At 39.8% G+C, this 14,166-nt stretch overlaps 1 long non-coding RNA gene across 16 annotated transcripts in view; it reads right to left on the reverse strand.

Annotated features, from left to right (window-relative positions):
* LOC147353357 (uncharacterized) overlaps positions 1–5,775 on the reverse strand; it is a 238,252-nt gene extending 232,477 nt beyond the window's left edge. For 11 of the 16 annotated variants that reach the window (XR_015145043.1, XR_015145037.1, XR_015145040.1 and 8 more), the window contains exons 1-2: positions 5,376–5,718; positions 5,221–5,279 (exon numbers count right to left, since the gene is read on the reverse strand). This is a non-coding gene — a long non-coding RNA (uncharacterized LOC147353357). Of the gene's footprint in view, positions 1–5,220; positions 5,280–5,375 lie in introns of all 16 variants that reach the window. The other 5 variants (XR_015145032.1, XR_015145031.1, XR_015145030.1 and 2 more) reach the window with 4 other exon arrangements.
* Between the last annotated feature and the right edge of the window lie 8,391 nt (positions 5,776–14,166).

Genomic DNA, 14,166 nt, shown 5'->3' on the forward strand with positions numbered 1-14,166 from the left:
ACAAATTATATTTTAGATACAATGCTAAGCACCTTGCATGTCTAACCATGTGTGTGTGATCAGTTGCTTCAGTCATGTCCAACTCTTCCCAACCCCATGAACTGTATAGCCCACCAGACTCCTCTGTTCATGGAATTCTTCAGACAAGAATACTGGAGTGGCTTGCCAGGCCCTGCTCCAGGGGATCTTCCCCACACAGGGACTGAACCCATGTCTCCTGCATTGCAGGCAGGTTCTTTACCATTGAACCACTAGGGAAGCCCTGACTAATCATATTTTGAAAACAAACTGTTATGTAACTATTAATATACTAATCTTATTGACTTGCCAAGGTTTACATTGCTAACATGAGGCAACGCTGGAATCTGAACCCCCTCAATCCACTCCAGAGGACATACTCCTTATTTAGGTAGCTATTTTTCTCACTTTCTTCTTTGTGATGCCAAGACACAATGAAGACTACTCTAGAAGTGAAGTGGGGAAAAAATGGGTTTGTAAACGGATTTTATCATTTTTCAATTTCATGAACTTGGTTCCTTGATACCATCAACTCAAATCTGTTATTAGAATATGCCTTAAGGCTCTTCTAGTACCAAAAAGCTAAAAACTCTCATATCTATATTGTGCATGTTTTCATACACTGTCCAGTGATAGCACATCCTGTTTATATTACACAAAGTACTTAATTCCTATAAAATTATTTTCTATTAGTAAAATGCATTTTGCAGCTGTGCAAAATGTCTTGCAGCTATGATGATACATTCAAGTCATGGCTATGAAAGTATCAATACTTAACATGGTGCCTGGCATATAGCTCTTACCAATGAAACAGTTTAGTTATCACTTTCTAGAAACAATAGACAAGAAGATAATCTAAAATCTATCCATGCATAGATTGGGGATCTAATAATCGTTTCTCAGCCTGGGATTAATGTTATATGTCCTCTAGCAATTAATATACTGATAATCACAAGGCATGTAGACAGAATGGAGGCATTGACAAGGCACAGATTTTTGGCCTAGAGGTAAAAGAAACTCAATTTAGAAGGAAAGGAAAGCTATGGACATATTTATGTAATGCAAGTAACCCAGCATTCAAATCAGAGTTCTTGACGAAAGGCTTCTCTTCCTGGAACCTGAGGCTATAAAGTATAGTATGGGTCAGATGGGGGCTGAGCAAGGGCACGCAGTAAATAGAAGATTCCTAAAATCTCAATACTAATTTTCTAGAATAGTGCTTGGAGGAAGGGATCACATCAGCGACATCTACAAAAATCTAAACATCGATGCTTGTGTTTCATTTGTACTTCATGATAAAAGGGTTACATGATTATCATATAAGATCCTCTGATCCCTATACCTCAACACACACAGACCCACACCCTCCCACAGGATGGAGAATAAATCCTCTATGTTTAGGGAAATGTTCTCAAATGAAACCCTAGGTCAGGTTAGGACCCTGTATTATATTGCATAGCACCTGAAGCCTTACTTCTGAGCCCCAGTTCATTTACTCAAGAATTACTGAGTTACCAACCTATCCATTTTTTAACTCATTTTTTCGATTGAGATTTATTGAATACATACTCATGCCTGGTGCCACACCACACAAGTCACCCTGCTTAGACTCAATGGTGAAAACATGTATACCCTTTAACCTTAATGAAGCTTGTAGATCTAAAGCAACATTTAGCAGCTGAGTCCCCTAAGGCCAATGAACACATATGTATAAGTTAGGCTCAATCTCATTGTTGGTAAGTGGCAAATGATCTTTATAAGATGATAGAATTTAACTAAATGATCCCTCAGGACTGGCCAAGCTCTACTATTCTAGAATAATGAAAATAACAGTGGTAAGAATAGGTATGCCAGTTTGATGGTAAAACTAACACATTGTTCACTAGATGCTAGGCTCCTTCCTAATTACTTCACATGAATGACCTACAATACTTAGACAGGCATATGGATCAGATATAGCCTTCTTCATACTTTACATATGAGAAAAGTGAGTCCTAGACTGGTCAGTGTGGACAAAATTTGGGAACAAAATTGCCAAACTCAGGTTCAAATCCAGGAAGTCTGATTCCAAAACCACCGTATGATACCATATCCTTTGTACAGAAACATTTGCTAATGATAGATAAAAAATATTGTGGATAACAGCAGCGCTGGAGTAAAGATGCATTCATTGTAAACAAAGATTTTAAAGAGAGAAAAATGTCTGATAAATACAATTCTTCTATCCATCACACTCAATGCAGTTAAAGAATACAGGCAACTTTTACAGCCTCCCTTGGCATTTAACTTATCTCTCCATTACTTTGGCAAAAGCATCACCATGACAACCAGTCTCTTCCAATTGTGTTTATAGTAAAGCTTCCATTTAAACTACTGACTTTGAGAGTACTTTCTAACTCTGGTTTAAGTGTAAGTTAGGAGGACACTCTTGTAAATAGTAAAATAATAATAATAATAATAATAATACAGCCAAAGAGCTTCAAGCACAACGCCTGAACAAGAATTATTCACAGAGGAACATTGGTAGTAGTAGTAGTAATAGTCACAACAGACGCTATGACTTATGAAATTTATATGATACAGCAGGACATCTGGGAAGATCCCTCGACCTGTTACCTCTCCAAATAGCCCTGTGAGATAATATTGCAGACAAGGAAACTGAGTCACTAGAGGTTAAGTAATTTTCCCAAGATTAAATAGTTAGTAGTCAATATAGCACATCTACCCAAATTTGTCAGACTCTACAGACCATTTATATATATTTATATATATATATATATATATATATATATATATATAAAATGGCGTTTGCAGTGTGCTTTTATAGACCCCGGCATAGACCTTAGGGCTTGTTATTTCTTGCAAACAACTTCCATGCCAAGTGATTTAGAACTGACTTTTCTAGAAGCAAAGCCTGAGACTGGGATTCTAGTCAAAGTATTTACTAAGATTATACTCCTAGGAAAAGGTATGAATGGATATTCCAAATTCGTTCTCTCCCTCTCTCCCCCTCCCTCACTCTCCTCCCCACACACAGACACACATACACACAAAGCTTTGCCTCCAAACTATATTTTTAGGAAAGAGAAGTCTGCATCATTTAAGATCTTATATCCACCTCTGGTTTCATGAAATCTGGTCAACAGGACAGGATCATATAACAAACACATTGATACCAACACTTAAGGGTTAATTTTCAGTAAAGATGACCAAACATCTGAAAAAAGTTATTCTTCACATTTAGCCTAAAATATCTATAATACATAGTAGATTTAGCTACTGGCATAACAGATATACAAACTGTGAATAGCTTTAATATGCTTTGTATTACTTAACTACCAGAATAGCCCCGCAAAGTAGACATTATTCTCCTAGTTTCACAAGTGAGTAAAGAGCACAAAGAGCCAAATAATGTGCCTCAGGTCACAGAGCTGCAGCAGCAAAGTCACGTTTCAAGTGCTTTTTGCCACACCAAGCATCCTCGCATGCCAACCGCCTCAACATATCCAGTATTTCCAGGGGAAGTGCAGTGGGAGTGTGAGAGTGTGTGTTCCTTTTATGATTCTACCCATCCTTCCTCCTACATTGAAACAGGGTCAAAGGGGCCAGCTCTGGCCACAGCAGGCTCCTTTAAGGAGTAGCACCGGATGCCCTGGAAACCATTCATCTTCCCTCCCACACCGGGAGACCATCAGGAGCCTGCCACTCGCACTGCCAGGCCATTTAGATAAATATCTCACAGATAATCTCTTTTCTCTCTCTCTTTCCTACTTGCATCCCCCATCTTTTTCCCTCTTCAATTTCCAAAGAATTAATCTTAGATTAGGGCAAGAATTTTTAGACTAGAAAGAATTTCCAGGGACTCATTTAAAGTCTAAACAACTCTCAGAAATTCAATTTCACTACCACACATGGAGCATCTGCTATGGGACAAGTAACAGAGTAAGATTTGAAGATGAAAAGGAGGAGGCTGTAATGTTGAGAAACGTGAAGGACTTGTTTAAAAAAAAACACCTTTGTAAACAAGAACACAATTATTTTTCAAATATCTAGGCGCTACCATGGACTTACTATGTTCCTGTTACTGTGCTCTGCTTTAAAAATGTTTTCTTATCTGATCCATTTAACCAGGTGAGTTTTATTCTCGCTATTTTACTAATGAAATATTGAAACTCAAGGCCATGTGGCTAAACAAGTGTCATGCGCTAAACATGCATTTTTCTGACTCCTTTCAGTAACTTTTTTATCTGTTCTACAACTCAGTGAACTATAATGAAACATTGAACAGAAGATTACAGTAAAACACAGTAAAATGCCACACAAGACAAAGAGATGTATAAAATATCACATCCAAATGTGGAATTATGAATTCTATTTTGTACTGTGCTCTCCATAATAGGACTGTCAGGGGTTGGTATCTTCAGGCAAGACTTCAATACAGGTCACGGGTCACACTCTCATCTGTTTCTAGTAGGCTACAGCTGTGTACTTAGGGGAAGTGGGAAACGGGTGCCTGGAGTCAAACAAGAGATTATTGGGGAGGCAGAGGATGAAGTTGCCAAGAATCAGTCAGACAAACGTGGAAGGTCACTATCCTAGTAAATGACGGGAAAGGGAAATGAGAGTAAGAAAGCAGGCTGGCAATTCAGCGCATTAGAAAGTGATACAGCAGACAACCAGAAGCTTGGACTCTGAGTTCATACTATTCCAGTTCACCTCCTCTATCTCCATTTGCTCCCTATAAGGTATATTTTAGATATTTACCATTACAGCTTCAGTTCCACCATCTTTACTGTGTGTATATGAGTGTGTGAGCAATCATCTGTAAATCACAGTATCTAGGCAATGGCACCCCACCCCAATACTGTTGCCTGGAAAATCCTATGGACGGAGGAGCCTGGTAGGCTGCAGTCCATGGAGTTGCTAAAAGTCGGGCACAACTGAATGACTTCACTTTCACTTTTCACTTTCATGCACTAAAGAAAGAAATGGCAACCCACTCCAGTGTTCTTGCCTGGAGAATCCCAGGGATGGGGGATCCTGGTGGGCTGCTGTCTATGGGGTCACACAGAGTCAGATGTGACTGAAGTGACTTAGCAGCAGCAGCAGTGTTAGATAAGCATTAAAGCTTATTATCTATAGTTCATGGAATAAAGTGGCAAATTTATCTTATGTCTTGTCTCTATTAGGTTTGAGTCCTACCTGCCTCGCCGCCGTCTGTTGAAGGGCCTGGCTTCAGTGTCCTGTAGGTGTCAGGAGACCTGGAGAATGAGGAAGGGGCACACATATAGCATATTGTACATGAATTTCTCGCTTTAACCCCAACAAACATGCATGGAGATAAATTAGGCAGTCACCTGCCAAATGGGATCCCTTGCCTTGCTTTCTTCCTTTACATAATGCTGCTTTCCTGACGTTGGGCATGTGCACCTCCTAAGGACAGGAGAGACATGGTTTTTGGCAAGGCCTTTGGAAACCGAAAGCTGTCACAGAGCTGTGGGGTCAGTCGCAGATGGACGTTGATGTATTCGGCAATTAGCTCATCCTAGCATATAATGTGTAAAAAAGAATATTTCTGTCTTAAAAACTTCTTAGGACGCTAAAGGTGCCGCTGTCTCACCTCTGTCCACGCAGCAGTAAATTTCAGCGGGATTAACGGCTGAGCTCGCTTGAGTTGGCGTCCTGGTAGGGCTACTTAAAGCTGTATGCTAACAACTTTCACCTGATGGCCTCCTCCCACACAAGCTCCCAATGAAGAGCCTCCAAGGTGATGATGAAGCTTTGAAGGTCTCCTTAAAGGAACTACCTTGCCTAAGGGTAGAGTTCTCAAAGAGGCCTAGGCTTCCTGGGTAGTGGTGGAAAATATGTAATGAAAGAATGAATAAATAAATAAGATTTTAAAGGTTTTATATATAGAAAAAGCTAATGTTTTAATTACTAATTAGAGGTAAAACAGATATTTTCACTATTACAAGTGTTATCAGTATTGGAATTTTGGCTCAGACTATGAGAACACAGGTTAAAATGTTAAAAGTCTGTTCTTTTGGCCGGTGTTGTGTCAACTCACTGCGGATACTCTGGTTATCTCCTGCTGAATCAGCTTTGACAGGCAGTGATAAATGTCTTTGATTAATAAAACATTAGGAATCAAATTAAATATTACTGAATACATGGCTTGTCTTTGGTAGACAAGATCTTTCAATATATGCAGGCTTTTCATGGCTGGGAAATAGTAACAGTTAATAATAAAAGTTTTACTGGTCACCTATCCTGTCATAGGCACTGTTCTAAGTACTTCATTAAGTATTAACTTATAAATCCTCATAATAAATCTATAAAATAGGTACAGTTTTTATTTCCATTTTACAGATAAGAAAAGTTTTAGTACTTTGCCCAATAATTTGCAGAATGAGGCTCAAGATCCTGTCCTCTTATCCACTAGATTTTAAAATATAATAATAATAATAATAATAGTGATAATATCTTCAGTCAGTCAGTTCAGTTGCTCAGTCGTGTCCAACTCTTCGTGATCCCATGGACTACAACCCACCAGGCTTCCCTGTCTAGCACCAACTCCTGGAGCTTGCTCAAACTTGTGTCCATCAACTCAGTGATGCCATCCAACCATTTCATCCTCTGTCATCCCCTTCTCCTCCTGCCTTCAATCTTTCCCAGCATCAGGGTCTTTTCCAAATAATCAGTTCTTTGCATCAGGTAGCCAAGGTATTGGAGTTTTCTTATCCTTATCCATCAGAGGGCTGGAAAGAATGAAAACCACAATCACAGAAAACTAATCAAACTGATCACATGGAGCACAGCCTTGTCTAAATCAATGAAACTATGAACCATGCTAAGTGGGGCTACCCAAGACAGACGGGTCATGCTGGAGAGTTTTGACAAACTGCGGTTCACTGGAGAAGGGAATGGCAAACCACTTCAGTATTCTTGCCTTGAGAACCCCATGAACAGTGTGATAATATCTTCAGTACTGAATAATGGGACTTCCCTGGTGGCTCAGATGGTAAAGAATCTGACTGCAATGCTGGAGAGGGTAGGGAAGATCCCCTGGAGAAGGGAATGGCAACCCACTCCACTATTCTTGCCTGGAGAATTCCATGGACAGAGGAGCCTGGTGGGCTATAGTCCATGGGGTCACAAAAGAATCAGCCATGATTGAGAGACTAATACTTTCTTTCACTTTCTTAAACAGTGGTCCTAATTCCTGGAACCTGTAAATGTTTTAAGATGAGAAGATTATCCTTGATTATCTGAAAGATCCTAGATTCAATCACAAGTGACCTTTTCAGAGAGGAAGAGAAGGAGTATACACATAAAAGAGGAGAAGACAAGGAGCAGATGGAGGCAGAGACTGTAGTGATTGGGCCACAAACAGAGAAATGCCATCAGCCACCAGAAATTGGAAGCAAGTGATGGATTGTTTCTCTAGAGCCTCTGGATGGCATGTGACCCTGCCAACATCTGACACACCCTGACTTAACCCCAATGAAACTGATGTTGAACTTCTAGCCTCCAGAATGGGGAGGAAATAAGTTTCAATTGTTTTAAGCCACCAAGTTTGTGGCAATTTGCTATAGCAGCCGCAGGAAACCAATAGAGGTTGTGAGAGCTAATTAAGTCAGAACTTATCAAACACTTCATTTTATTTAAAGTTTGGGGGAAATATTTTGGCTAGGGTCCCTACATAGCAACTTCTGGGAGTAGGAACCAGATTTGTTGACTCCTAGCCCAATATTTTCAGCTCAGATGGAGCATCTCCTATCTTCCAACTAGAATCTCCTGATTAATCCATCAAAGCCTCCTGCTCCAAGGAGCTCTTTCTGCATTACAGTAATTGTAGTCTTGGAGAGCAGCACTTCTTTCTTGCTACATCTCATTTGAGACCCTCACACAGAATATCTGGTTTAGATACCTTTCTGGCTTTTGAAAGAAAATGGATTTTTAAAGGGCAAGAGTGCAATTCTTCCATGTTGACAAATGTCCATAATTTCTACCTTCCATGATTTTTGTATTAAAAGTGTAATATATGTAAAGTGCCAATCTTAAGTACAGTCCATTTGATTTTTAAAATTTTATTTACTTCCTTATCAAATTATTAGCATTCTTTGGAGAGGTTAAATAGGTAAATTTTCCTAAAGGACATTATCATTTAGATTACTCTTTGTATTTAAATGCATCAGACATCCCTGGAAAGGCAGAATGTTGTACAAGAACAGAGGGTTTCAAGTGGAAATTTTTTCTTTCATAGAATATGTTGCTTAAAGGATAATATTGGACAAGATCTGTACTCTTTGATCCTTGGTTTCCTCATCTTTAGGTTATAGATAATTGTCTTTGGTCTCCAACAAAGCTGTCTGTGTGTGTGTGTGTGTGTGTGTGTGTATGTGAAAAATGATAATGGATCTTGCATACTTTATTTTTTTAATGTGAAGAATTCTATATATGAATGAAGGATTATAACTGAGCTGATTTTCATTCTTCATGACCTCATTTGATGCCTCTTTGGTGAAACTTCCACAATTCTTCAAGACAGGTTAAGCTTCTTTCTGTCCTATGTTTCACAATGCTTATCTCATGTCCCTGTAATAGTACTTGCATTGGCTGGGCAATGGGTTTCTTTTTCAAGTCAGGCTCTTCTGCTACTTCCCTGACCTGCATGGGTCATTTAAGCCAGCCAGGACCATCCGTTTCCTAACAATGCAACCAGAATAGTAATGCATGCCAACCCATTTTCAGTGTTGACATCCAGAGAGATCCATGAAAGTCAAACTCTAACATCATCTCCCCAACCATCTGCTCTGCTGAATAGCATTTAGAGCAGATTTCTGACTCAATTAATTTCCTTAAATATCTCTTTACCTGATTTACTAGGTACCACTTCTCCATTTTGATCTAGTTCCTTGTCTTAACTATGGCTTAAATTTTAGCCTTAACCTAATTGCTTCTTAGCTTAAAAGTAAATGCTTATAGCAGTCATACCTGGGCCCAGGATTCTCATAGGAGTACAATTAAGGGAGCCCTTCATAAGAAATTCACACATTGGCCAGCTATAAAACTAGAGAGACTGCATATGATCCCCTTAAGGTTAGAGATGTATCTCCCTATACCTTTTTAACCCTTTCATTAGGATTTGTGTTATATTCAGTACATGATCACTAAACATATGATGAGATTCGACTTTAGTAATAGTGAAGTTAAGCACCAAGCTCTGGTGATCTCATTAAGATCTCATCTTACTATAAAGACCTGCATTAACTCCATTTCAGTAAAGGTGTGATGAGTACCTAGCTGTATGCTATGCAATGGAATGTCTGAACAAGACATTCTGGAGATGCTCACAAGACAGTGCTGGAGACAGAGAAGTAAATAGAATACTACAATATAGCCCATTCAGAAGGTTATTTTAAAGGGGAAATTCTCCATGCCAGAGGAATAGGCAAAGAGAACCTACAAAAGACCAGGAGGAGGAGTGTAGATTCTGAAGCGCATGACTCATGAAGGAAGACTGGGATGCAGCCAGATAGAGAGAGAGAGAGAGAGAGAGAGAGAAAGCAATACTCAGTGTTGCTCCTATTTCTCTTTCCTTTCAACACCATTCCAGGCATACTGAGCACCCTGCAGTGTTTTAAATGATTTTCTTATCATCCCCTCACTTCTCTCTACCTTCATTTAGCTTATGTCTCTTCATTTGTAAAATCCTCCTTGTAGTTAGATAGCTTAAGTAATACAGAAACTATGTCACAGTAAAACTGGTTATAAAATCAAATGGATTTTATATGAGGCCTGTAACAAAAGCTATGGATTACTCTTGAAAACTGTTTAAAGCATGATCTTTGGGCTCACTAACTTTTATTCAAAAGACACAGTTGGATGTTTGGTATGAAAATTGGTAGGATCATACCATTCAGTGACTACAAAAGCTCCATTCCTTGGTATTTAAATCCAAGTCCCAAGTAATTTGTGACATTACATTTTATGCCCTGCTCTTATGAGTGGAAATAGAGTGTTTTAAAAAGATTATTAAAGGTTTCAAAATACGAGTCATGTTAGCACTGAGTAACACAGCTATTTAAAAGAACTAAGGACTGTTGCCGTAGAGGTTGAAATGGGTCAGAAGGTCCAGGGTAACTACTGAGTTCATCTATATGCAAATACTTTCCTAGAAGTGTGACTCTTCAGCTTTGATTTTTTAATAAGAACAGCAGGAGGAGAGTCTAGTCCAAGTAGTACTATCCTTTGAAACCTTAATCATAATACAGCTAGAAAAATACCATATAAACTTCAAATTAGGAGTTATATAAACAATGTGAAAAGCAAATTCTTAAATTTGTATAAGGCTTTTTAGCTTATTCAGTGTTATCTACTATAAAGAGAAAAATAGCAGAACATTAATCATGTGTTTTTTTTGTTTTCTTTTTTTTTTTTTGCCCAGTGCCTCACTTTGTTTATTGTAGTTATGGTGTAACAACCTTGGAAATTAAATATTATCCTTGTAGTTTAAAGATGAAGACTGACTCAGGTGATTCAATACACCATATCAACTGCTTAGTACCAAGACAAGCCAGATGAAAAGCCATGCTGCTTGGTCTCAAATAACAAATTTTTCTTCCTGTCATCTGTCTAAAAACATTAGGAGAAACCAAAGCAAAAAGAAAGCAAGGCATACGATGAACAGATCTGAATTTTACTGGTCTTGAGCAACTCCAAGGACAAACAAATAGGTCACAACTCTCTGAGCTGAAGAAATGCAGGGTAGAAACTCTCTTGTCCACCAAGCACTTGTCTTGCTTTGGTAAATGGTGATCAACAGACAAAAGGGGAAGGTGATTAAATCATTGGCAAGTGAGTGAGTCAAAGGAGGTAAAGGTCATGATGCAAAACTCTATGGAGTGGGCTTGGGGTGGGGCATGGTAATGTCTGGCCCCTCCCTTCCCTATGGAGCCAGTTTGACCCTTTTCCTATCATATGTGCCTGTGTGTGCTAAGTCACTTCAGACTTGTTCAACTCTTGCGAGTACCATGGACTGTAGCCTGCCAGGCTCCTCTGACCCTGGGATTCTCCAGGCAAGAATACTGGAGTGGGGTGCCATTTCCTTCTCCAGGATCTTCCTGACCCAAGCATCAGACCTTTGTCTCTTGCAGCTTCTGCATTGCAGGCAGATTCTTTTACCACCGAGCCATCAGGGAAGCCTTCCCATCATATAGCTCTCAATCTTTACAGGACAGTCATTCTCACTTCTTTGTAAGTAAGACTTTTGTTCTTACTTTCTGGACTCTCTCTTACTGTCAGGAGCTAAGCTGAATTATATCAGCATCCTCCTTTTTCAGACCCCAGGACAAACTTAATCAGTCAACTTCGGCTTCCATTCATCTTGGTCCATCTTGATCATTGAAAGTAGACTAAGAAACAACCATAAAAATAACAGTATTCTCAATTACTTATTTTCTAGTGTCCCAGGTCTTCTACTAAGCTCAGCTTAAACATATGAGTATTGTTAGTGTTATTTTCATCTCCTAGATGGCTTAGTTTGGGCTTTCCTGGTGGCTCAGAGAGTAAAGAACAGCCTGCAATGTGTGAGACTCCAGTTTGATTTCTGGATCAGGAAGATCTTATGGGGAACAGAATGGCTACCCAATGCGGTATTCTTGCCTGAAGAATTCCATGGACAGAGAAGCCTGGCAGGCTACAGTTCACAGGGTCACAATGAGTCGGACATGACTGAGTGACTAACACATATTGGCTTCAGTTTGGTTCAGTTCAGTCGCTCAGTCATGTATGACTCATTGTGACCCCATGAACTGCAGCACCCCAGGCCTCCCTATCTATCGCTAACTCCTGGAGTGTACTCAAACCCATGTCCATTGAGTTGATGTCACCATCCAACCATCTCTTCTGTCCTCTTCTCCTCCTGCCTTCAATTTTTCCCAGCATCAGTGTCTTTTCAAATGAGTCAGTTCTTCACATCAGGTGGCCAAAGTATTGGAGTTTCAGTATCAGCATCAATCTTTCGAATGACTATTCAGGACTTATTTCCTTTAGGATGCACTGGTTTGATCTCCTTGCAGTTCAAGGGACTCTCAAGAGTCTTCTCCAACACCACAGTTCAAAAGCATTAATTCTTTGGTACTCAGCTTTCTTTAGAGTCCAACTCTCACATCTATACATGACTACTGGAAAATCCATAGCCTTGACTAGATGGATGTTTTTTGGCAGAGTGATGTATCTGCTTTTTAATATGCTGTCTCAGTTCAATTCAGTAGCTCAGTCGTGTCTGACTCTTTGCGACCCCATGAATCGCAGCACGCCAGGCCTCTCTGTCCATCACCAACTCCTGGAGTTCACCCAAACTCATGTCCATTGAGTCTGTGATGCCATCCAGCCATATAATCCTCTGTCATCGCCTTCTCCTCCTGCCCCCAATCCCTCCCAGCATCAGAGTCTTTTCCAATGAGTCAACTCTTCACATGAGATAGCCAAAGTACTGGAGTTTCAGCTTTAGCATCATTCCTTCCAAAGAACACCCAGGACTGATCTCCTTCAGAATGGACTGGTTGGATCTCCTTGTAGTCCAAGGGACTCTCAAGAGTCTTCTCTAACACCACAGTTCAAAAGCATCAATTCTTCAGTGCTCAGCTTTCTTCACAGTCCAATTCTCACATCCATACATGACCACTGGAAAAACCATAGCCTTGACTAGACAGACGTTTGTTGGCAAAGTAATATCTCTGCTTTTCAATATGCTATCTAGGTTGGTCATAACTTTCCTTCCAAGGAGTAAGCGTCTTTTAATTTCATGGCTGCAATCACCATCTGCAGTGATTTCGGAGCCCCCAAAAATAAAATCTGACACTGTTTCCACTGTTTCCCCATCTATTTCCCATGAAGTGATGGGACCGGATGCCATGAGCTTCGTTTTCTGAATGTTGAGCTTTAAGCCAACTTTTTCACTCTCCACTTTCACTTTCATCAAGAGGCTTTTTAGTTCCTCTTCCCTTTCTTCCATAAGGGTGGTGTCATCTGCATATCTGAGGTTATTGATATTTCTCCCTGCAATCTTGATTCCAGCTTGTGCTTCTTCTAGCCCAGCATGTCTCATGATGTACTCTGCATATAAGTTAAATAAGCAGGGTGACAACATACAGCCTTGACGTACTCCTTTTCCTACTAGGAACCAGTCTGTTGTTCCATGTCCAGTTCTAACTGTTGCTTCCTGACCTGCATATAGGTTTCTCAAGAAGCAGGTTAGGTGGCCTGGTATTCCCATCTCTTTCAGAATTTTCCACAGTTTATTGTGATCCACACAGTCAAAGGCTTTGGCATAGTCAATAAACCAGAAATAGATGTTTTTCTGGAACTCTCTTGCTTTTTCGATGATCTAGCGGATGTTGCCAATTTGATCTCTGGTTCCTCTGCCTTTTTGAAAACCAGCTGAACATTTGGAAGTTCATGGTTCACGTATTGCTGAAGCCTGGCTTGGAGAATTTTGAGCATTACTTTACTAGCGTGTGAGATGAGTGCAATTGTGTGGTAGTTTGAGCATTCTTTGGCATTGCCTTTCTTTGGGATTAGAATGAAAACTGACTTTTCCAGTCCTGTGGCCACTGCTGAGTTTTCCAAATTTGCTGACATATTGAGTGCAGCACTTTGACAGCATCATCTTTCAGGATTTGAAATAGCTCAACTGGAATTCCATCACCTCCACTAGCTTTGTTCATAGTGATGCTCCCCAAGGCCCACTTGACTTCCCATTCCAGGTGAAGTGGGCCTTAGAAAGCATCATTTATTGGCTTAGTTACCTTAGATTCAGAATCTATTTTGTCTGACTGTAAATGTCACACTGTATACCCTGGGAGAAGTCATTCTATGACTCTCTATTTGTACATAGTTGAAATAAAAACCCTATCTTGTGATACTGTTGTAAAAAATACATTATATTTATGTGGTAGAGTAAATAAAACACAGTAAACCTCCATAAACAACATTCTTGTTCAAATTTTTACTAGACTGCCTGGTAACAAATAAAGGTGACCAGTATTTGCCAGATGCTGGCTCAGCCAGTAAGGAATTGCCTGCAAGGCAGAAGACTCCAGTTTGATCCCTGGGTCAGGAAGATCCCCTGGAGAAGAGAAT

This window comes from Bos grunniens, chromosome 18 (genome assembly GCF_055505025.1).
Source record: "Bos grunniens cultivar Pamir isolate PY7600 chromosome 18, Bosgru_T2T1.0, whole genome shotgun sequence".
Classification (NCBI taxonomy): domain Eukaryota; kingdom Metazoa; phylum Chordata; class Mammalia; order Artiodactyla; family Bovidae; genus Bos; species Bos grunniens.